We start from the raw sequence: 22293 nt of genomic DNA, 5'->3' as shown, positions 1-22293 counted from the left end.
AGTGAACTGGTGATGAAAAAGTACTTAGAACAGAGCCTGCCCAGTATAAGCAGTATGTATAGAATTGTTTTGCTATTTTTATTTACTTAAAAATGTGAAAATTTCTGTATATACTTCTATAATGTTTGTTTTTTTAATTTAACAGTTATTTGGGTATAATTAAATCTTAGGCTTGAGGTTATAATTACTACTAAGCCTGTGTTATGTGTTTGCTGCAGGGAATTATATTATATCTATCCTATCTATGTGTAGTATTTTATAACTGGTAAGTTATATTTGTTGTAGTAAATTGAATCTAACTTATATAAACTGCAAAGTACACACCAGAATTGTTATGATTAACTTTCTATCCAGGACCACTAAAACTCTCCTTTCTATTTGTCACAATATTGTCCTTGTTATTCAGAAAACATTGCATTATTTTGTCTTGACAATATTCCTGTGAGCCTAATGGAAAAATAAACTGATTGCAACATATTGAGTCCTAAAAAAGTGAAGCGTACTTTTCAACATAAAAAAATAAAGATAAATGTTTTGGTTTGGGGCACAATAAGCTTATCTTTAACCTAAGTAATTTAATCTCAACTACTACTACTCATGTTCAGCCACAGCCTTGATAGGGTTGAGGTGATCATGCATCTCAATTTGTACCTATTTTGTTCCAGCACAACAAATATGTCTCCTGCTACATGCTTCAAAGGTTTTCCAGTATGGGTAATAAATTATATGGTCACCCTAGGCAATGGATGCTAACTGCTTACATAAAAGCCTTTTTGGTGAAGTTTGTTTCAGGAATTAAGCAACAAGGCAATAAGTGCAGTTGATCTAAAATAATGACCGATTTAGTAAGAGGTAAAGTTTTGTCATCTGAAGAGACCTATGAATATGGCCCTCTCATAATGATCTGCCCCTACACTGATGCCTGAACTCCCCCACTAGAGATTCGTTCTTCTTGCCTGAGTAAGACAGAGAAAGAGAGATCACCCTTTTGGTATTCCAGCCAAAAATGTATCATTAGATTCTAATCAGGAAACCTCAGACAAGTCCAGTTTGAGGAAAGTTCTACAAAATAATTAGTCTATTGTCTTTAGACATTCTCATGAAAGACAAAAGAATTTCTGATGAACTGAACTAGATTTAAAAGACTAAAGACACATGACTAGTAAATGTAATAGATGATATTGGATTGGTTCCTAGTCAGGAAAGGGTTAACTCAGCAGGCCTGCTCACTTACACCCTGCATATTCCACAGAAAGGCTTGTCTTCAGATTGGCCCTAGGTTGGTTTCTGGGAAATAACCTCCGACCCTTGGAATTTTCTGCTTGATAAGAATGTTTTTATATGTCTGAGGTCATGGGCCACACTGTCAATTTGACCAGGTAAGTTTACCTGATCCTGTGATTTATGGTTTATACCAGTGGTCGGCAAACTGCGGCCCCTTGAGTGTGGCTCTTCTACAAAATACCACGTACAGTGCGATTGAATCTTCGTGGCCACCCTCAAGGGGCCAAAGAGTGGCATGTGGCTCGCGAGCCGCAGTTTGCCGACCACTAGTTTATACCTTTCTCCTGGTGTTTGGGTAGTAGCAGGGAAATTGGCCTCTGAGTCGCTGAGTTCAGTCGGTCAGATAGGCAGGAGCTGGATGCCATGACTGATGCCCAGTAAAGTACTGAACACCAAAGCTTGGGTGAACATCCCTGGTTGGCTATACTTTCATGATTTGTCACATATGCTTGCTGAGACATTTAAGTGTGTCCCTGTACGATTGTAATGGGAAGAGACACCTTTAAGCTTGCATTTGGTTTCTCCTGGAGTTAATCCCATGTGCCTTCCCCTTTACTGCTTTTAATCAATATCCTTTCAGAATATATTTTAGAATATATTTCAGAATAATAAAATATAACCATGATTACAACAGCTTCTCTTCAGCCTATGAGTACTTCTAGAATCAAACCTGAGGGTGGTCTTGGGAACCACTGACATAATTCCTATATTAAAATGATTATTAAAACTTGAGTATGGATTAGAAATTAAAAATATTTCCATGTTAAAATTTTGAATTTTATAACTAATATATCTGTGCAAGTGATTATACTTGTTCTTGGGAAACACACATTGAAGCATTGTGGGGCCAAAGGGCAAGATGACCATAACCTACTATCAAATGGTTAAAAAAAATGTATGTATACAACTAGAGAGGAAAAAATACAAATGTGTCAAAATAAAAAGAATTATTGAATAGGGTAAAATATATGTGAGTTCTTCTATTCTTCTTGCAACTGTTCTGTTTAAAATTAAATAAAAAATTAAAATAGAAACATCTAAAGGGCTATATATGTATGTGGTGTATTTAATGTGAAATCACTAGCTGGGCTTTCCAAATATTCACCAAATAACTACATTTAGTAAGTAAATAGAAAGTGCAGAAATAGCTCATCATTTAACAGACATAATTAAATTATTGGGCAGCTGGACATGGGCATTAAGGTAAAAATTGTCACTAAAAAGACAAATGGAAGGATGCTGAAAATCATCATAATGGGTATGTGGTCTCTGATCAGTTGGGCCAAAAGTAAATTTGTAGACCCTGGGATGGAAACAAAGCCTTGCGTGTACTAAGTTTGCAGAAGACAATGGTGACAATCAGTTTTCCTGGTTAAACACAGGACTCAGAATGTGACCAGCAATGATTCAGATATTCAGACCCGTGGTGCTGGCAAGTATAGAATGGAATAAAGAATGGGTTAACAGACAGGCGATAAACACAGCTCCTGGGAGTGAGGGAACAGGCAATTTTTAGGGATACAGACAATCTGTAAGTATCATACAAATCTAGAAGAAATTAACAAGCATTCAAAGGTGATGAAAGCTGAAAAATAAAAGCAAGAAAGCAGGAAGGAAGGAAGGAAAGAAGGAAGGAAGGGAGGGAGGAAGGAAGGAAGGGAGGGAGGAAGAATAAAGGACTTGGGGCCTCAGAAGTATTGATGAGAACAGCAGCAGGCTTCAGGCACCAATTAACAAGAACCCCAGCAGGATTAACAAGATGAAATGCTGAAGAATCGACCACTAACCTAGAGCTTTTTGAAGAGAGGTTCCTAGCAGCTGAGAAGGGACAGAGACTGCAGGTGGGAAGAAGTGGTCCCAGCTGGAGAATTTGGCACTCGCTTCAAGAAGAGAGTGCCAGGCTGTCACGGCGATCACCTTTTCCAAAAACATTTCCTGGGACTGCCAAATAAAAAAAATAAAAAATAAAGATGCTAAAGAGCAGTGTGCTTGCAAAATGGATTTGGGATTAATATAATTCTGCATTTAAAACTTGCCTCCACTGCTTACTGCCTATGTGACCTTTATCAGACCACATGATAATACCTATTTCAGAAGACTACTTTTAGAATTAAAATATGTAAAGCCCTTGATTTAGTGCTTGGCACAAAGACTGTACCTAGTAAATGACAGATTTCATTATTATGGATGGAATGGGAGATGCATAACATACGCCCTTTATCTTGCTACCAACTAATAAGTGATAAGAGAGTAGGTATGTTGATTACTAGCTTTATTGGCCAAAATAAAAATTATTTAAGACAAAGGTCTTCTTGTGCTGTAAAAATTCTGCATCTTGGGAGCTGCTTCTGAACTTTGCTTTTCCAGTGAGAGATGGATACACACAGCAAATCGACTTTAAAGTCTACCAGGTAAATTGAGGAGAAGTTGGCTGGTCCCTCTACTGTTGTGGAGAGACTCAAAAGTAAATGAGACCTTACATTCTGCAAATATGAGGCCCATAGACTTCTGGGCAGAATACTAGTACATTAAGCTACATGCTAATGAAACTAGGTTGAAGCTTCCAGTTGTAAATGCCATTCATATTTACACTGGACCTAGAATCACCCAGCTGGGAATCAGACGGAAATATATATTATATGAAATTAAAAAATATAAATTGGGGACAGAAAGTGGAAGAATTAAAAAACAATAGTTACAAAAGTAATCCTATCACAATTATATCACCATGTGAACAAGGTTTTATTTTTTAAATTAGCACTTTTTTCTCTTTTGTTGTTCTTCAACTCATTATTTCATAATTGTCTATTTGTAGTCACAAGAAAAATAATGATCTATTATTGCTGAAAATATTTTTGTGTTGATAATTTACTTTAAAAAATATATTTTATTGATTTTTTTACAGAGAGGAAGGGAGAAGGATAGAGTTAGAAACATTGATCAGCTGCCTCCTGTACACCCCCTACTGGGGATGTGCCCACAACCAAGGTACATGACCTTGACCAGAATCAAATCTGGGACCCTTTGTCCACAGGTCATCGCTCTATCCACTGAGCCAAATCAGTTAGGACGATAATTTACTTTTGTCTACATTACCTAGATTACCTCATTTGATTTTTGCAGTGACTCTGAGTTGTGAAGGGCATATGCTCTTTCCATTTTATAGATAACAAACATGAAGTTCAGAGAGTCCATATGAACTGCTCAAGTCACACAATGGATCCAGCAAAGATCTGGGTCCATTTCGTGTTCTTACTCCAAAAGAAGCATAGTTCTTAATTCATTATTCTAACATAGTTTCCAATTGCTCAAGGCAGTATCCCTAGGATGATCCTAACTCCCCTTAAAGTGCCTATCTGAGAAAACTCCAGGCTGCTAAGAGAATGTACTGTTTGTTCCAGCCAACACCTGAAAATAGGGCTCCTGTATCCCAGTCTCTGTGTAGGAGGGAGTGGGGTGAAGGAGCCTAACTTAGGTAAGTGCCAGTTAGCAGGTGGGTTCCATATGGACCAATTTGTCCTTCCAGCTTTTCGGACTTTTTCATTTTCCTAACTCTACTGCGGCCCTGATCACCCTCACCCTACTCCTTTATTCTCACTTTATAATGTCCAGTCATGTCGTACAAATGGATGATCTGGAATAAAGTCTTGCTTGTCTAACTTTGGTGTAATTTTTGCATTGACATTCTCAATTATCCTAAACTTTCATTTAGAAAGGTTATGATGACTTTGGATGAAGCAGCCACTTAGTATCCAAATCAAAGCTAGACATGAGAAGTACGTGAGGAAAATACAACTCCAAGAGATACTTCTACCAAGCTTTTTTTGCCTTACTTTCATTTACTTATTTTATTTGGCCCTACATAATTCTTGGAATGAAATATAACACTCTATGTTGTCTTCTTTATCATTTGAGAGGTATAATCTCTGACTAGATGCAGAAAGAAGTATTGAGTAAGTGGAGGATTGTCTAACTTCCTACTAAGGTTTCAGTTATGCAGTAAAAGGACAAAATAAAAATCTCAACTTTGTTTTCTTCTTACTTCCTTTAAAAATTTTAATTACATAAAACATCTCTAGGAAAGTGAACCAAGATGTCAATGTAGGTAAACACAGTACTCGCATCCTCCCACAACCACATCAAAATCACAACTGAAATACAGAACAACCATCATTCAGAATCGTCTAAAATCTGGTTGAATGGAAGTCTTACAACTAAAGAATTAAAGAAGAAACCACACTGAGACCAGTAGGAGGGGCAGAGGTATGGAACGGATGGTCCGACACCCATGTGTGGCATGTTTTTAATTGGGAGGAATATCTTGGCAGGGGAGGCCTCCCGAAGGAGCAAGGGGTCCCAGCCCACACCTGGCCCCTAGCCCAGGGTTCCAGTGCCAGGAAGAGGAGTCCCCTCTGAGCTCCAGCGCTGGGGCAGCAGCTTGAGAGGATCCAGAAACATATGGGGAGGAACTAAATTATCTGGCATCTGGCATCAGGCAAGAACTGGGCTGCAGCTTTCTCCTAGAAAAAGTGCTGGGAACTCCCCTGGCACAGAGCTGACTGTCAGACACCATATCTGAGTCTCCATCAACCTGGCCCACACTACCCTGTTTTGGTGATTCCCTGAGATCCCACCCCACCCAATTTGTAACCCACCCAAGCTGTTTGCAGTGTCTTTTCCATATGAATTTTCTGTCCTGACTCAGGCTTCAGATTTTCCTAAAATCTCTCCAACAAGCAGCAGCTGCCATCAGCATGCCCTATACCCCTCAATAAGTGGCCCCAGGGCCAGCACCAACAGCAGCTTGCCAAGGTCCACAGCTTGGCATTTCCTGGGCATCTTCAAGCCCAACACAAGTAGCAGCCATTTGCAGATCATTTTGTAGCTCATGCTGGGTGGCCCCAGGCAGGGCATAGGCAGTGGCTGACTTTGCACTTCCAGGAAGGCCCAAGAGCCAATGCACCCAGTGGACAGCTTCAGAGCACACCAGATTACAACTCTATCACATCCGTGAGGAACACACTCCAAGGGAAGACTTGTTGAGCAACAAAGCTCCACTGAAGCAAGTCCTGTTCTATCGGGGTGGCTCCTGCACAGCAGCTCTTCTTCTGCTGTGGTTATAGGTGGTCCTCACAGCCAATTGGCCTGGGGGTCAATTCCTACCAGTGACACCAACAGCAATTAAGACTCAACTACAATAGGACAGTGCACACAGCCCACAAAGGGCCACACCTAGAGTGCCCAGCTCAGGTAACTAGGGAGGTGGAGCCAAAAAATGTATATGCATACTAGAGGCCCGGTGCACAAATTTGTGCACAGGTAGGGTCTCTCAGGGTGGCCTGCGGGGATTAGGCCCAACTCACACCCCCAGGCCTGCAGCCCCAGCTCGCACCCCCAGCCTCACAGCCCCACAGCCCCTCCTGGCACCCCTCCATGGCCTGGTACTGCCCCCTCATCTGCTCCACCATCCCACCTGCAGGGCAATCAATCAGGGCTGGGCCTCCCTCCCAGCTCCATCAGCGCCTGGGATCCAGGCAGCAGCCCTGAACCCATCACCGCAGCTGGTCGTCGTCTGTGGGATGATTGGCAGGGCGATCAGGCCCCCGCTTGCACTCGCCTTGGCCTGGCACCGCCCGCTCACCTGCTCCACCATCCCACCACCATGGTCCCACTGTCATCAGGGCCCATCGGGGCCTGCAATGCCTCCACTGCCACCCGCTGCCAGTGCCGCAACGCCAATGCCCGCCATGTTCCGCGCTGCCCCTTGGTGGTCAGCTCATGTCATAGCGAGTGGTCAAACTCCCGGTCAAACTACTGGTCGAATGACCGACTGAGGGGGAAATTTGCATATTAGGCTTTTATTCTATAGGACTAGAGGCCCGATGCATGAAATTCATGCAAGAGTAGGCCTTCCTTCCCCCAGCTGCCGGCACTGGCTTCCCTCTAGCACCCGGGACCCGGGCTTCCCTCACAGCCCCAGCTTCGTCCGGAAGGTCGTCCAGAAGGATGTCTGATCTAATTAGCATATTACTCTTTTATTATTATAGATATGCATAACCCATGGACACAGACAATAGGGTGGTGAAAACTTGGTGTGGGGCAGGATCCAGGTGGAGGAAGGCAATGGGAGGGGGGCAAAGGAGGGGACATCTGCATTACTCTCAGCAATAAAGATTTAACATGCACACACACACATACACACACATCTCTAAGGAAATGAAGAGCTTTTATATGCTTCATCTCTAGAACTTGTGGATCACTTTTTATAAATTATGAATACTGAAAATAGCATGCTCTTGAGAGTCCATTTCAGTCAAAGTGAGCTGGAATATTTTAAAGGAGGAAGTAGTAGAATAGTAGTTAGGTTCCTGGCTAGGAACAGGAGATCATTTCAGATACCATTATAATTATACAAATGGGATAATAAAGGCTTTAACTAAAGATTGGAAATGAATAAAATAAGATGGATTCAAGAGGTTTGGGGAGGTACATTTGATATGAATTTGTGATTAAGTTTAATGGGTGAGAAGGAGAGAATAATTATGTCTAAATTCTAAATATCTAAAGTTTCAGGCTTTTGTTCATGAACAAAAGAAGAATCAGTATGTTGTATATTGAAAAAGTAATTTGTCTCTAATCTTGGATCTGCAACAACAAATGGTATGATCTTATTAAAGTCTATTAACTTGAACCTCTGATCTTCATCCAGTTTATCTTGATTTAAAAAGACTACTGCCTTCCCACTTGGAGTATAAGCAACACATTGGCCCTATTCTAAAAAAATATGTGCAGTTATATTTCAGTAGTAAAGATCTAGAATTCTTAAAGCAAATCAATCATGTTCATAATGCTCATCTCTTTTAAATAATAAAAACACATTTACTGTGTGGTCATTATAACCGGAGAATTGAGAAAGACACAAATTAAAGACATTGTATGTATAAAGACCGTGGGAGAATATTTACCTGCATGATGCGTGTGTAAAATAACAAAGCTGTAATTATTTAAATTCTAGTAATTATACTGTAAGTTAAATACTATGGAAGTATAATCATTATAGGACAAATTAATAGAGAAGTCATTTTCTATGTACTAGTAAAAATGCTACATCAAAGGTTTCAATTACAAAGAGATTATATGAAAAAACCAAACTAATTTTCTAAGTTTTGTCACTTGTAAAGAGAAGAGCCAGGTTTAAGTTCAGATGTGTCAGATTCCAAAACTTTAGTTTACATCCTTGTTAGACCTAACTGTACATTAACTTATTTTCAATCATTAAAAAGATTGTTGCCTTCTCACTTAGAGCATAGCAAATACATTGTCCTTATTCTAAAAAAAAAATTACTTGCTATTAGATACAACTGGTAATTCAGACAAACTAATATGTTACTTCAATATATTGTTTTGTCAGAATTTTTGAAACAAATATCAGTCAAAACAAACCTCTAGTTAAAATGTATTTTGTAAGAATTGAGTTATGCTGCCATCTAGTGATCATTTCATTGCTGATATTACTGGAGTATCAAAAAAAATCAAGAAAATTAGAGTCTTACATTCAAATGGTAGCCTAATAAGTAATATAATGCTCAATCACTGGGCTATACACTTGAAGCTAATATAATAGTGTATGTCAAATACAACTGAAAAATAAAAAAAATATTTTTAGAAATGTAGACTAGCCAACAGATTTATATGTAAATATCACACAAATTGAGATTAGGACTAAAATATACATTAATAATAATAAACAAAATAATACTGAAAAGGTTTATTCTTGATTTTCTTCTTAAAAATGGAATCTGCAGCAGTTTACATAAAAGTGTAAGTTCTTTAGTAGAATTTCTATACTTTTCATTTGATAGACTCTATTTTTTTGTCTTATTTAAAAGGGCAGGGGTAGGAGTGGGGAGGAGGGAGGTCAATGGTGAAAAAAGGGGGGGACATCTGTAATACTTTCAACAACAAAGAATAATAATAATACAATTTTTTAAAAAGTTTTACCAAAAAATAAATAAATAAATAAATAAATAAATATTCTTCATAACTTACATCTAGTCTCCGTTTAGGTAGGTTATATTTTAGAAAAAACAGTATCTTTCTACCTAGCCTGAAGATGGGAAAGAATGGTTTCCAGGAAAACCCACAAGATCCATGGCTATGGTTGTACAAGGAAAATTTACTCCAAATTCATGTTCAAATTCAGTTCATCATTCAAGAATTTTCATGAGGGCATTTGGTTCGATAAGGTCTGATTTGGGCTACTTCTCATCTGAAAACTTACTAGTACACAAAGTTAGTGCAAAATTTAAAAATTAACCATTTCCAACTAATTTTACCTACAGGGTTGAAAGAATCCAAAAGTGAAAAAAGAACATTCGGAGAAGAGGAAGACAAGATTAGCTACCCCACTACTGCATAGGCCTGAGGTCCAGTACAAGAGCCAAGAGCCACAGGTGGCTACTGAGCACAGGGATGAGGGTAGTCTGAACCGCTATGTGATATGAGTATAAAATACACACAAGATTTTGAAGACTTGATACAAAAATGTAAAATACCTATTTAATATTTTTGTAAAGTTTATAGTTTTAAATAAGAATATTTGGATATATGAAATGAAGATCCATTTTTAAATTAGTTGTACCTGTTTTTTATTTTTTGTTTTTATTAATGTGGCTACTAGAAAATATAAAATTATATATCTTCCTCTCCCTCCTTCTCTGAAATCAATAAGAAAATCTATATACATAAAAGGCTAATATGCTAAGTGTCCCTCCACCCGTCCAACCGGTCACTATGATGTGCACTGATCACCAGGGGGCAGATGCTCAATGCAGGAGCTGCTGAGCTGTAGTGACACACCCTGAAACCAGAGAGGAGGGAGCCCAGTTTCTCAAGGGGCTACGTGATTCCACCTTCGGCCATGGGTTATGTTGTTCCTGGGGCACTGTCAGCCCCAAATCTGGTTTACTACACACTTGCGTTTGCATTCCACACCTTGTATGACAGCAACTTTGCAGAGTGCCCTCTCACACTCTGGGACCCCTCAGGGGATGTCAGAGAGCCAGTTTCAGCCCAATCCCCGCAGGCCAGGCCAAGACACCCCACCTGCCAGAGGGACCCCGCTCAGTCCACAGATGCCCTTTGAGCCATGGTGCCACTCCAGGTGTGGCTGGCTGGGGAGGGACCACAGGAGGTTGGCTCCAGGGCGTGCCTGGCCCATCTCGCCCAGTCCTGGCCCTGCTGGCCACCTTCTAATTAATTTCCTTTACATGTGCACAAATCCATGCACTGGGTAACTAGTATATTATATTTCTACTGGACTGTGCTGGTCTGGAAGAGCCAGAATTTTCTGCCTTTAAGTATAAATTGTTTCCTTGTCTCCTGACTGCTATAAGGAGAAACTGCCCGCGAGACAAGAAACCACGACAAGCCAAGAATTTGGTGAAACAGATCCTCTCCCTTGCCAATTTGGAGGAGGGAGTTTCTTTATTAGCAGATTCGAACCTGGGCTGCCTCCGCGGCAGAAAGTGCGCACGGGGAGCAACCCCGAGCAGCTCCAGTTACAGTCTTTTATGCACCATTTGAAGCAGGGGTGGGGCGTACTGAGAACAAAGAGATCAAAGAGGAGTGGTCTTCTTATCGCTTAACTCTTTGGTTACATGCATCTGCCAGAGGCTTCCTGGAACATTTGTTACCTTCTAACAAGACATCCTGTCTGCTATGTCAGCTTGACCTGTTGGCCAAGACCCCAGGCCAAATGGCCAAACTGTAAATCTCTCATGTAGGAGGGAGTAAAGGGAACAAAGAAATTCCAAAGGGGTCTGGGCTGCGTCCTAACAGCATGGGAGTTTATCACTGCTGCCGGGCATTCTCACATCTAGTTTATTTCAACAATTAATCAGAACCTAACTTTCTCAGCCGGTTCTTAGTGTCCGGGGCTATCTATCTCCGGAGACAGCTTCAAGGTTTTTGCACCCCCCTCGTGCAGGGCTGGTGATTTTCCACTGTCCTACACTGACCTGGGAATTTCTCTCTTGAAGTAAAATGCCAGTTGCTTTCCCTGTCCTCCCTTCCCTCATTTAAGAACTCTGCCCTTATATCTTCCTTAAGGTCACTCTACATAGTTTCCTGTCAAGCCCAGGCTGCATGCAGTTACATCTTGGAATGCGTATTTTGACCTCAAATTCTAAAGAGGAGCTTCTTTCCTGTGGACATCTTCATTCCTCAGTGCTTTTTTTAATTATTTTTTTCTATCACTAAACATACATAATCCGTATTGTTAATAAAATCTATAGGTTTCAAGTGTACAATTCTATGATACATTATCTGTATATTACATTGTGTGCCCTCCACCCAAAGTCACTGTATATTTGACCCCTTTTAGCCTTTGTACCCTCCAACCCCTCTTTCCTCTGGTAAACACCATATTTTGTCTGTGTCTGTGAGATTTATTTGTTTGTTTTTCTTGTTTGTTCATTTATTACTTTGAGTTTCATATCCCACATATGGTGAAATCATATGGCTCTTAACTTTTCCTATCTGACTCCTTTTGCTTAGCATGCTTTTCACAAGAGCCATCCATGTTGTTGCAAATGGTAGTATTTAATCTTTTCTTATGGCTGAGTAGTATTCCATTGTATTTAGTAGCACGTCTGACTACTCAGTGATTTTAATCCTTGCTTCTGGAAAAAAGATCACAGGATATTCAGAAAAGTCTTGTTTCAACCTTGACGTGGCAACATTTTTCATCCTTGACCTTGATAGAATTAATATCTACCTGAGATCAATGAAATAGAGAGTTTAGTCCTTCAAGCATTAAAAAATTACATAAATTCTTACCATTTAATATAGTTCCAATACTAGATATATTTTTTCATTAAATTTATTGGCAATGTTTTAAATCCTTATCTCAGGATATGTTTACTGATTTTAGAGAGAGAGGGAAGGGGAGAGAAAGAGAAACACAGATCAGTTGCCTCCCATATGCTCCCTGACTGGGAATTGAACCACAACCTAGATATGTGGGCTGATTGGGAATGAAACCCACAACCTCTTGATGTGCCAGATTGCCGGGGTTCTTGTTCCAGCATCTAGAATGGTTCAGCAATCTGGAGAAGGGCTGTGTGTAACTTAATAAAGAGTCCAGAGATGAAGCATAATTTTGAGAGGCATTATAGGGAGTCAGAGGAGCCTAGCTAAAGAAACTAAGATCTCCTTGTCTCAGGACCCCTTGCTTTTTATTAACACAATTTGTCCTGAGGCAAGGTGGAGATATACACTTCAAAGGGTAGGGTTAGGTACAGAATCCATTGTCAGATTGGAAGAATTTGCCTACAGCTGTTAAGGTGTGGCCAGTAGGAGGCAATAACATGTAGATTAAGATGCCCTGAGTTGTCTGGCAGTAAGCAGTCATCCCTTTTCAGGTTTGGGGAAATGCCCTTCAGCTACTCCAGATTCAGCCCTGCTCTCTGGAATTGGCTTCCGGCACCAGATAATTCTCCAACCAACTGAGCCACCGGCCAGGGCTCTTGGTAATGTTTTGCTTGCAAGTGACAGTAACTCAACTCTGTCTAGTTGAGGCAAAAAAGTAAGTAATTAATTACAAGGATACCTAGATTTTATAAAACAACAAAGTTGTATTTAAGGTAGGCATATAGGAAAATCTCAGGAAGAATCAGAACCAGGATTGGGAAATCCTTTAAAATTCTTTATTATTTGTATATTTAATTTTCTTTTTGATTTTTTCTCTCTTATAACTGATTTTCTCTAAGCATCGGAAAACATGACTGCTGAGTCTTAGGGGAAAATTTTTAAAAATAAAAAAGTTATATTTTGGTTCAATAAGTGTCACTATTCTCCTAGTATTCTCCCAGCTTCAAAACTTCATATTTTTGTCTAAATGTTCCTGTGCATTGCTTTTGTGTGTAATTAGCCTAGCAATCTTCTTTATTTGTGCAGCTCCCCTTGACTTTGCATTTTAACTAACACCATCTCAAGTCAAGATTGCTCTACTCCTCCTGGACTTCTCACCTTAACTTTCACCTGTTTCCCTCTCCTAATTGATTGGTGTTCAAATTAAGAGAACTAACAATCCTATAGTAACTGACTTAATTCAAAGTTTCTTTGAAAGAGTGGATAAAATTAACATTAAGAAGAGATATGAAATGACTTACAGATAAATGCAATTCCTGTCAAAATCCCAATGACATTTTCAAAATATATATTTTTATCGATTTTGGAGAGGAAGGGAAAAGGAGAGAGAGATAGAAACACCAATGATGAGAGAGAATCATTGTTCAGCTGCCTCATGCATGCTCCCTACTGGGGACTGAGCCTGCAACCTGGGCATGTGCCCTGACTGGGACTCAAACCTGGGACCTCTTGGTCAATCCACTGAGCCACCAGAGGAGGGTTCCCAATGGCATTTTTTACAAAAATAGAAAAAATAAAAAAACCTCAGAATAGATTAAAGATTTAACCATAATACAAAATATCATAAAACTTGAGAAGAAAAGCTTCTTGACAATGCCTTGGAAATGATTTCTTGGATATGATACCAAAAGCTGAGTAACAAGAGCAAGTGCAAACAAATGGGATTACATCAAATGAGAACGCCTTTGTAAAGAGAAAAAGAAAATAACCTACAAAATGAAAGAAAATATTTGTAAACTGTATGTCTGATAAAGGGTTACCATCCAAAATATATAAGGAACTCCTATAACTTAGTAACAACAAAACTCAAATAATCCAATTAAAAATAGGCAAGAAACTGAATAGAGATTTCTTCAAAAAAGACAAATTGCCAATAAGTTTATGAAAAATGTTCAAAATCACTAATCATCAAGGACGTGTAAATCAAAATCACAATATTACCTCACATTTGTTAGGATGGTTATTATGAAAAACTAGAGGCCCAGTGCACAAAATTCATGCACTAGTAGGGATCCTAGCATCTGCCGGCTGCCAGCTGGGGCCTCCCTCCCTTCCCCAGGCCAGCCCACCCCCTGGTTGAACTCCGGGAAGAACTCTGGTGGAGGGTACAATTTGCATGCTACACTTTTATTATATAGAATGAAGATAACAAATGTTGGCGAGGATGTGGACAAAGAGACATTTTGTACACTTGGTGGGAATGTAAATTGGTGTAGCCACTATAGAAAGCAGTTTAGCAGTTCCTTGAAAAATTGAAATTACTACCATATGATTCTGCAATCCCACTTCTGGGATTGAAATCAGGGTCATGAAAAGTTAACTGCGCTTTCATGTTGACTACAGATTATTCTCAATAACCACATGGAAGCATCTTCTTCCATCACCATTTATCCTCTCTTTACTGTCATCTACCTGCCCCCACCACCCCTTCACATACCGGTGTTGTCTGTCTGAGATTTTTTCCTATTTTGCTTAATCCCTTCACCTATTTCATCCAACTCCCCAACCCCTCCCCACCCCTTGCTATCAGTCTGTTCTCTGTATCTATGAGTCTATTTCTATTTTGTTTCTTTGTGGTTTTTGTTCATTAAATTCCACATGTAAGTGAAATCATATGGTACTTGTCTTTTTATGACTGACTTATTTCTCTGAGCACACTATCCTCAGCCTGGGTCCATCCATGTTGTTGCGAAAAGGTAGGAGATATGACATTGTAGAAGAATAAGTCTGATGTGAATTATTAGTGTGATCATTTCTATTGGGAGAGTTATTATACTAAGTAGCTTTTTGTGGACCTTTTTAAATTTAAGACCTTTTTGTGGACATCTTTTTAAATTTAAGGCGACAGCGTTTGATCCTCTGACGATGTTTGGAAAATTCCTTACTTTAAAAATATTGGTAGAAGGGGAAACACCCTCCTTCTGCAGAATGTAAAAATGCTAGCGACTCATGATCTCAACCTCTTCCACAGCCAATACAGCTTGTTAACAAGCAGCTCTCTTTCTCAGCTTGTGAAGGTCACAGTCGGAAATGAAAGCTGAAAGTGGGTGTGTTAGTGCTTGAAGAAATGTTCTTCAACATGCCAGTTCTGCAGTATGGTTTGCGCATTGTTATTGGCAATTAATACACAACTTGGTTCTTTGTTCTTCCCAGTGATTTTTTATAAAACTAATTTTCAAAAAAAACCAAACACAAATTTTCTCCCTTTTCACATAGAAACAGGTTCTGTTAATTGAATCCAAAGGCTGATCATTTCCAATTACATACCTCATTTCACCGTGACTTCCCTTTCTTTGGAATTTGTAGAGAGTATATCATCTTTATGTATCTTTGTTCCTCTATTTGATTCTAAGGTGCTTTATCATGGAACCCTTGTTTGTTATATATTCTTTGTCTCATCTATAGTGTTTAGCAAACGGTACAGTATCTTCATATAGATGATTGAATGAGCATGTGATTACATAGAAAAAGCGTAAGACCAAAACATACTCAAAGCAAATGCTACTCAGCTAAACTCTTACTTTGCATAGGCCACAGTATATCTCTGGGTCACAGATTCTTCACATATGAAATGAAATGGTCAAGTAAGGCAGGTTAGGTTTACAGTTCTAGAAATTCATGTCCATATTATGAGTCTTAGCCTGTTTTGTTCAGTAGATCCAGAAGCCAATGACCTTTTAATATGACATCCCTTTACAAATTCTCAGCTATCCTAAAATGTATGCACAGGACAAATTTAATTCATCTTTCTTTCCTTGTTGTTTTTCTGTCCATAAACTGAGGATTGACTAACCAAGTGCCAAAATAACTACCACGTCGGGGAAGAGAGTTAATTTAAGTATCTCTGTTCCAGGAAAATACTACTTCCCTTGTGATCTACCTTGGTTATCTCAGGTCCTCCAGTTTCTCCTGAGACTGAGCAGCTCAACAATGATAGCAGCTTAGTGTCCTCCAAATCTTATTCTACTCTAATTATGTATCTGCCTCAAATCCCCAGTTTCCACTCCCCAGTTGCTTCTTTTGTTCTGTCTTTTCTTGGAGATGAAACATGCGTGGGAGGCATATCCAAACTCTTTCTCTCTGTATGTCAGCAGATCTCACTAATGAATCATGTCACTCTTTCTCGCTGAGCCTGCATATGTTTGGCCGGTCTTCAGAGCACCACTCTTGGAAGTCAATAGCAATCAAGGCTGGCATAGTGTGCAGCAGACACTTCATGTTAGCTAGCTCACCACTCATTTCAATGCTTCCGGGGTTCATTTTCTTAAACAATAGAGACTGGCAACCCACGGCTGCATTTTCCAAACATCCTTTTAACTGGCATGCGGGCGTGGGACTGCGGTTCTGCCAAGCAGATGCGCCTTCATGAAACATGGATGAAGAAATAAACAACATGAAGCATGTGGGTCTTGTGGGGAAATTGTTATAGAATTTCTCCTTCCTATTATAGGGGTTATGGCAATGTGTTTGTTTTTTTTTTCCATTGTAACCACCTCACATAATTTGGGCATTTCCCCTGGATGTGTGGTCCTCCATGTATATCTCCTAGAAATGTGGTGCCCAGGCTTAAAGGCCATACTAACAATTCTGCCATGTGACCTCCACTAGCCGAATCCTTAATGAATAAACCAGCTAGATTAGTTTTAATTGTCTGTGCTTAAAAACTAGACCTATGGGGGAGGGAATAGTGGGAGAGAGGTCAATGGGGGGAAAAGGAGACTCATGTCATACTTTAAACAATAAAGAATTTTTTTTAAAAACTATGACCTATACAAAGTTAAAATGTACTTTTTATCCCTGTCAACTAGTAATGTGTTTATAAAACAAGAACAACAACAACAAAAAACAGCACAACACCTGACAGACATTTGTTTAAACATGTGGCTTATTCTTCATGTGGTGCTCAAAGATGTCAAACTATCTTTGGCATATGATTTTTTAAAATATATTTTTATTGATTTCAGAGAGGAAGGAAGAGGGAGAGAGAGATAGAAACAACAATGATGAGAGAGAATCATTGATTGGCTGCCTCCTGCAAGTCCCACACTGGGGGGTCAAGCCTGCAACCCAGGCAAGTGCCCTTGAGTGGAATCAAACCCATGACCTTCTGGTTTATAGGTCGACACGCAACCACTGAGCCATGCTGGCTAAGCCGGCATATGATTTTTGACTTCATTGCTACCAGATGACTTCTGCATCCTAATTTTGTCTGTCCACAAGGTAGGAGAGAAGGGAGGAGTGAAAGCTTTCTTCTACTATTCTTACATTTGCAAAGGATGCATATCCAGGGACTATGTTGACATCTTATTGGTGAGAATTGCATTGCATGCCCTGCCTAAAGCACGTACCTCGGCATTTCATTCTCCTGTTTGTATAACGGTGACAGGTAAGGAAGTGTAGAGTGAGACATCCTGAACAGTTTACCACACCATGATTGCCTTAGTTGCTGTTGGAACCTAGGGCTCCTTTGAGAAGCTCCTGCCAAAGCTAATTCACAAATTTGGATGCAATGTTTAGTTATCAACTTAATGGAATTAAACATTACCAAAAAGCCCATCTGCTCAAAAGTAACTTCCCCGAAATCTGGTTATCAAATGAGAGTTTTCTACTTTTAGAGTCACATATTTGGATTTAGATATTTGCCACCCAGAGGACATAGGCTAGACTGAATATGAATTATTCAGTGATGGGTACACAAAAACTCATCACCACTCAGTATCTTGTTACTCCACACAAAATTATTAAATGGACAAGTTTAGCTTCATGCAGATAGAGCAGAATAGAAGTTGTGTATGAGGAAGGGAGACCTGAACATGATTCCAGGAATCATGAAGTAAAGTAAAGAGGGGAACAAGTACAACCAAGCTTCCTTTCAACTGCACCTTGACTTTTAATTAGGAAATCATATTAAATGATTACTTAATAGGTGTTAGAGTTTTAAGAGGACATTTCATAACATCCCTCTATTTTCTGAGATTGGAACAAACCAAGAAATAGACAGATAGATAAAATCACAATATCAAATAGGCTTGTAATTCTTGACCCCCTGACCCCTGTGTTATCTTTCCCAGTTACTGACACAACTGGACAACCCCAAGCTCTGCACGGATAACACATTTTACTGCCGGCAGGTAGAACTGAAGAGGAACCAGAGTGGGTCAATCCACACATAACCATTTTATTACTCCACTTGCCCATTAAGTCATTATGCTAACTTTCCATTGGTTAGTGAAGGGGGTGGATGAGAGGCTGAGAGTGTTGCTTTGGTAGAATGAATGCCTTTCACACAGAAATGTGAAGAAGTGGCAATACATACTCTCCACTGATGATTCTTTAGAGGTAAAACCAGAGAGCTAGGGAAGAAAATGACAAAGCAATTCTAGGCAATAATATCATCATTGTTAGTATTCCATCACCCTAAATTATTTTTAAAAGCACAATGATAATTCATATTATGCTGATACTATTTTGCTCCTCTCATAATATTTTTAGGAAGACCTTTTTTTTTTTTTTTTGGTTAATCCTCACTTGAGCATATTTTTTCATTGCTTTTTTTTTTTTTCAGGGCTTAAGTCCTTTTTATTTTTTATTTTTTTTTATTTTTTTTTATTGCTTAAAGTATTACAAAGGGTATTACATATATGTCCTTTTTTTTTCCACGCCCTTGCCAATCCCCTGGCCTCCACTACCCCCCAGTGTCTTATGTCCATTGGTTATGCTTATATGCATGCATACAAGTCCTTCGGTTGATCTCTTACCCCCCTCCTAGGAGGGAGGAAAGGAGAAAGAGAAAAACATCGATGTGAGAGAGACACATCGATTGGTTGACTCCTTCTCATGCCCAGACTGAGATTGAGCCTACAACTGAGGTAAGTGCCCTTGACTGGAATTGAACCTGGGACCCTTCAGTCTGTGGGCTGACGCTCTATCCACTGAGCCAAGCCGAGTGGGGCAAGGAAGATAATTTTCAAAGGCAAAAATATACGATGTCTCTATGTATTTTTATGTTTCCACCAAGTTTTCACTGTATTTGTGAAGCAAAATGAGATAAAAATAAAACCAATATAAAAAATTTGGCCCATACACACCTCTCCAGCCCTGACTCCCTCTTGTTCTGAATTTATTTTACAGTCTAGTAAGAACAATCTGCCTGAATGATCATGGCACATTTCAGAGTATTCTATGCCTCTGCACTTATGCTGTTGTTATTTCCTTTCATGCCCCTTTTATTTAACATTAAGTGTCCTTCAAGTCTCAGTTCAAGCACTATTTTATTCCATTAGGAATACTTCCCTGACTCTTCTGAATATAAGTGACCATCTTCTGTGAATTCCTAATAGCACTTTTCACAGTATTTGAAATTATATATCACATATTTGTTAACTCAACTGGAATACAAGTGGCATAGGTTAAAGATTTCTATTTCTTGTTAAAATTTGTATCTTTATAACTTAGCACAGAGCTGTTCAATAGTAAGCATTCAATAATTGATTTTTCAATTGAACTTAAAAGAGACAGAAAATGGAGTTATTAGAACAGAAGAGATTTCAGAGGACAAATTGTGCATGAAGACACATTTAGCCAAAACATATTTTAGAAGTTTGGGGAATGGCATGGTTCTTTATATCATAGATCTTTAACTTTAGTTAATTTTTAAAAACTTAATATCATATTTTGACATTTAAAGAGAAACATCAAAGCATCATTCAATTGAATTCATTTAAAGAAAAAGTATTCCAAAAGAATAATTTAAAAAATCAAGGTGATTTAATGAGATCATTATAAGATGATCAGTGTTCTTAGATATGTGTTTATATATTTTTCTTTTGTATTATAAGCATCATGAGATATTTGTAATTAAATTATAATACTCATTATTGTAATTCAGAATCATCAATTATATATACTAAAGAATTCAAACTCCAGAATAAAAAAGAGTAGATGGTGTTTGCATTCTAAGTTATATTTTAAGAAACAAATATAGCACATAACAAACAACCTGGATATTTTTCATTTATTCCTGATTATAATACACACTAGAGGCCCAGTGCACAAAATTTGTGCATAGAGGAGGGGGGTCCCTCAGCCCGGCCTGCACCCTCTCCAATCCGGGACCCCTTGGGGGATGTCAGACTGCCAGTTTAGGCCCAATCCCACACTGGCAGTCAGAAATCCCTCTCACAATTCAGGACTGCTGGCTCCTAACCGCTCACCTGCCTGTCTGCCTGATCGCTTCTAACCACACTGCCTGATGCCCCCCCTGCTGGCCTGATTGGGGTTGGGGGGTTGATTGGGAGTGGGGCCAGCCATGGGGAGGGGCTGTGGTAGGTGGGCCGGCTGGCCATGCCCTAGAATGGGGTGGGGGAGGAGCCATGGGTGGTTGGCTGGCCAGCCCTGCCCCTGATTGTGGTTGAGAAGCTGATCTGAGGTGGGCCTGGCAGGGGGAGGGGCCACCCAGCCCCGCCCCCTATTGGGGTGGGGGGGTGCAATCAGGGGCAGGCAGCCCAATGGGGAAGGGCTGCAGGCCTATTGTGGTGGGGCAGTGATCGAGGGGCGTAAAAATTTTCTTTTTTGGTTTTTAAAATCCCCAAACTTTTTTTTTTGGGCCCCTTTTTTTTTTTTTTTTTTTGGCAACTTCACGACTTTTATTTGTGGTGCCTGTGCTATGTCTCAAAACTACCTTCTCCCCCTGCCCTGGACAGGCTTGGGGAGGGGGCAGCAAAAAATAGAAGACATCCCTCCCTATTGCACACGGACCCTATATACAGGCCCACCTGGCCCCGGCCGATGGGATGCTTGGCACATTCTCGGATCCCTGCTCAGGGCCTGGAGGGGTGACTGGTGGCAGCACACGGGAGAGGGGATCTCCGGGTGGCCACTCTGGTCCTGGCTACTGGTCCTGGCACTTCCTGGTCCTTGATTCCTTCCTGTTCCTGCCTGCAGCCCTGGCCCCCCTACCTGGCTCAGCTTCCCATCTCCACCCTGGCCTCAGATGGCCCCCTTGGCTCCTGTAGGCTCTGTCCTCCCCTCCCAGCCTGGAGGCCCCAAGGGGAGGTTATGGCTTCTCAGAGACTCCCCAGCAGCCCTGTCACTTGCGTTCACACAGGGGAAGGGGTGCATGTGGCAGAAGCAGCTGTATGAATGCAGGTGCAGGGGCAAGTCCTCTGGGGTCACTTGGACAGTTTGCTGATGACGTGGATCAGGGCCGCATTCTCCTCCTTGAGGAGCTTGTTGTCAGCCCGGAGGTTGGACAGGCCCTTCAGCTCCTCTTCCAGCTCAGCGGCCTTGCTCTCCAGGGCCCTGGGCTCAAACTTCTCCAGCTCCAGGAGGGCCGGCCTCTTTGAAAAGTGCTCCTGCCTCTGAGTGATGTGCTCTAGCTCCACCTTGAGCTGTGCCAGCCTGGTCTGGGTCAGGGCCTCATGAAGTCTCTAGTCCTCAACGCGCAGCTTTGCATAGAGCTTCCTGAAGCCTCCTTAGGGCTCTTCTGATTCGGGCTGGGGTTCTGGATTTAGGTCTTGCTGCCTCTGGAGGGGAAGGGCTATATTCTAGGCTGATGTTGGCTGGCTTCGCCTCCTCCCCCTTTGCAGGCCCTCTCCTCTCCTTGCCAACACTGCGGTGCTCCCTGGAGGCCTGGGGTCCCTGTCCCTGCCCGTCGGGCACCTCTATTCTCTGGGCAGGGCCATCAGAATTCTCAACCTCACGGACTTGTGGCTGCCAGGAAGGGTCAAGGCTTTGTGCGCCCTGCTCTTGATTGGAATGGGAGGGTCCAATCAGGGACAGGCTGGCAGTAGGGAGGGGCTGCAAGGTTGGCCACTGGCCCCAGCCCCTGATTGGCTGGTTTTCTGGCTACAATGGGCATCATAGCGACTGGCCCAATCAGGGCCATCTTCTGCAGCTCGGAGCTGGGGCTGGGGTCCAGATCCCCCTGTGGGGTTGTTCTCTCCAGTTCTGGGCTGCGCCTGCATGTTCTTCTCTCAGGCTTGGGGCCATGCCTGGCCACTCCTCCTGAGCTGGTTGTGACCGTTATGGTGTCCTGACCTAATTTGCATATTTCTTCATATATATATATATATATAT

Source organism: Myotis brandtii, unplaced genomic scaffold (genome assembly GCF_000412655.1).
Source record: "Myotis brandtii unplaced genomic scaffold, ASM41265v1 scaffold82, whole genome shotgun sequence".
Lineage (NCBI taxonomy): Eukaryota > Metazoa > Chordata > Mammalia > Chiroptera > Vespertilionidae > Myotis > Myotis brandtii.
This window is presented reverse-complemented; position numbering follows the sequence as displayed.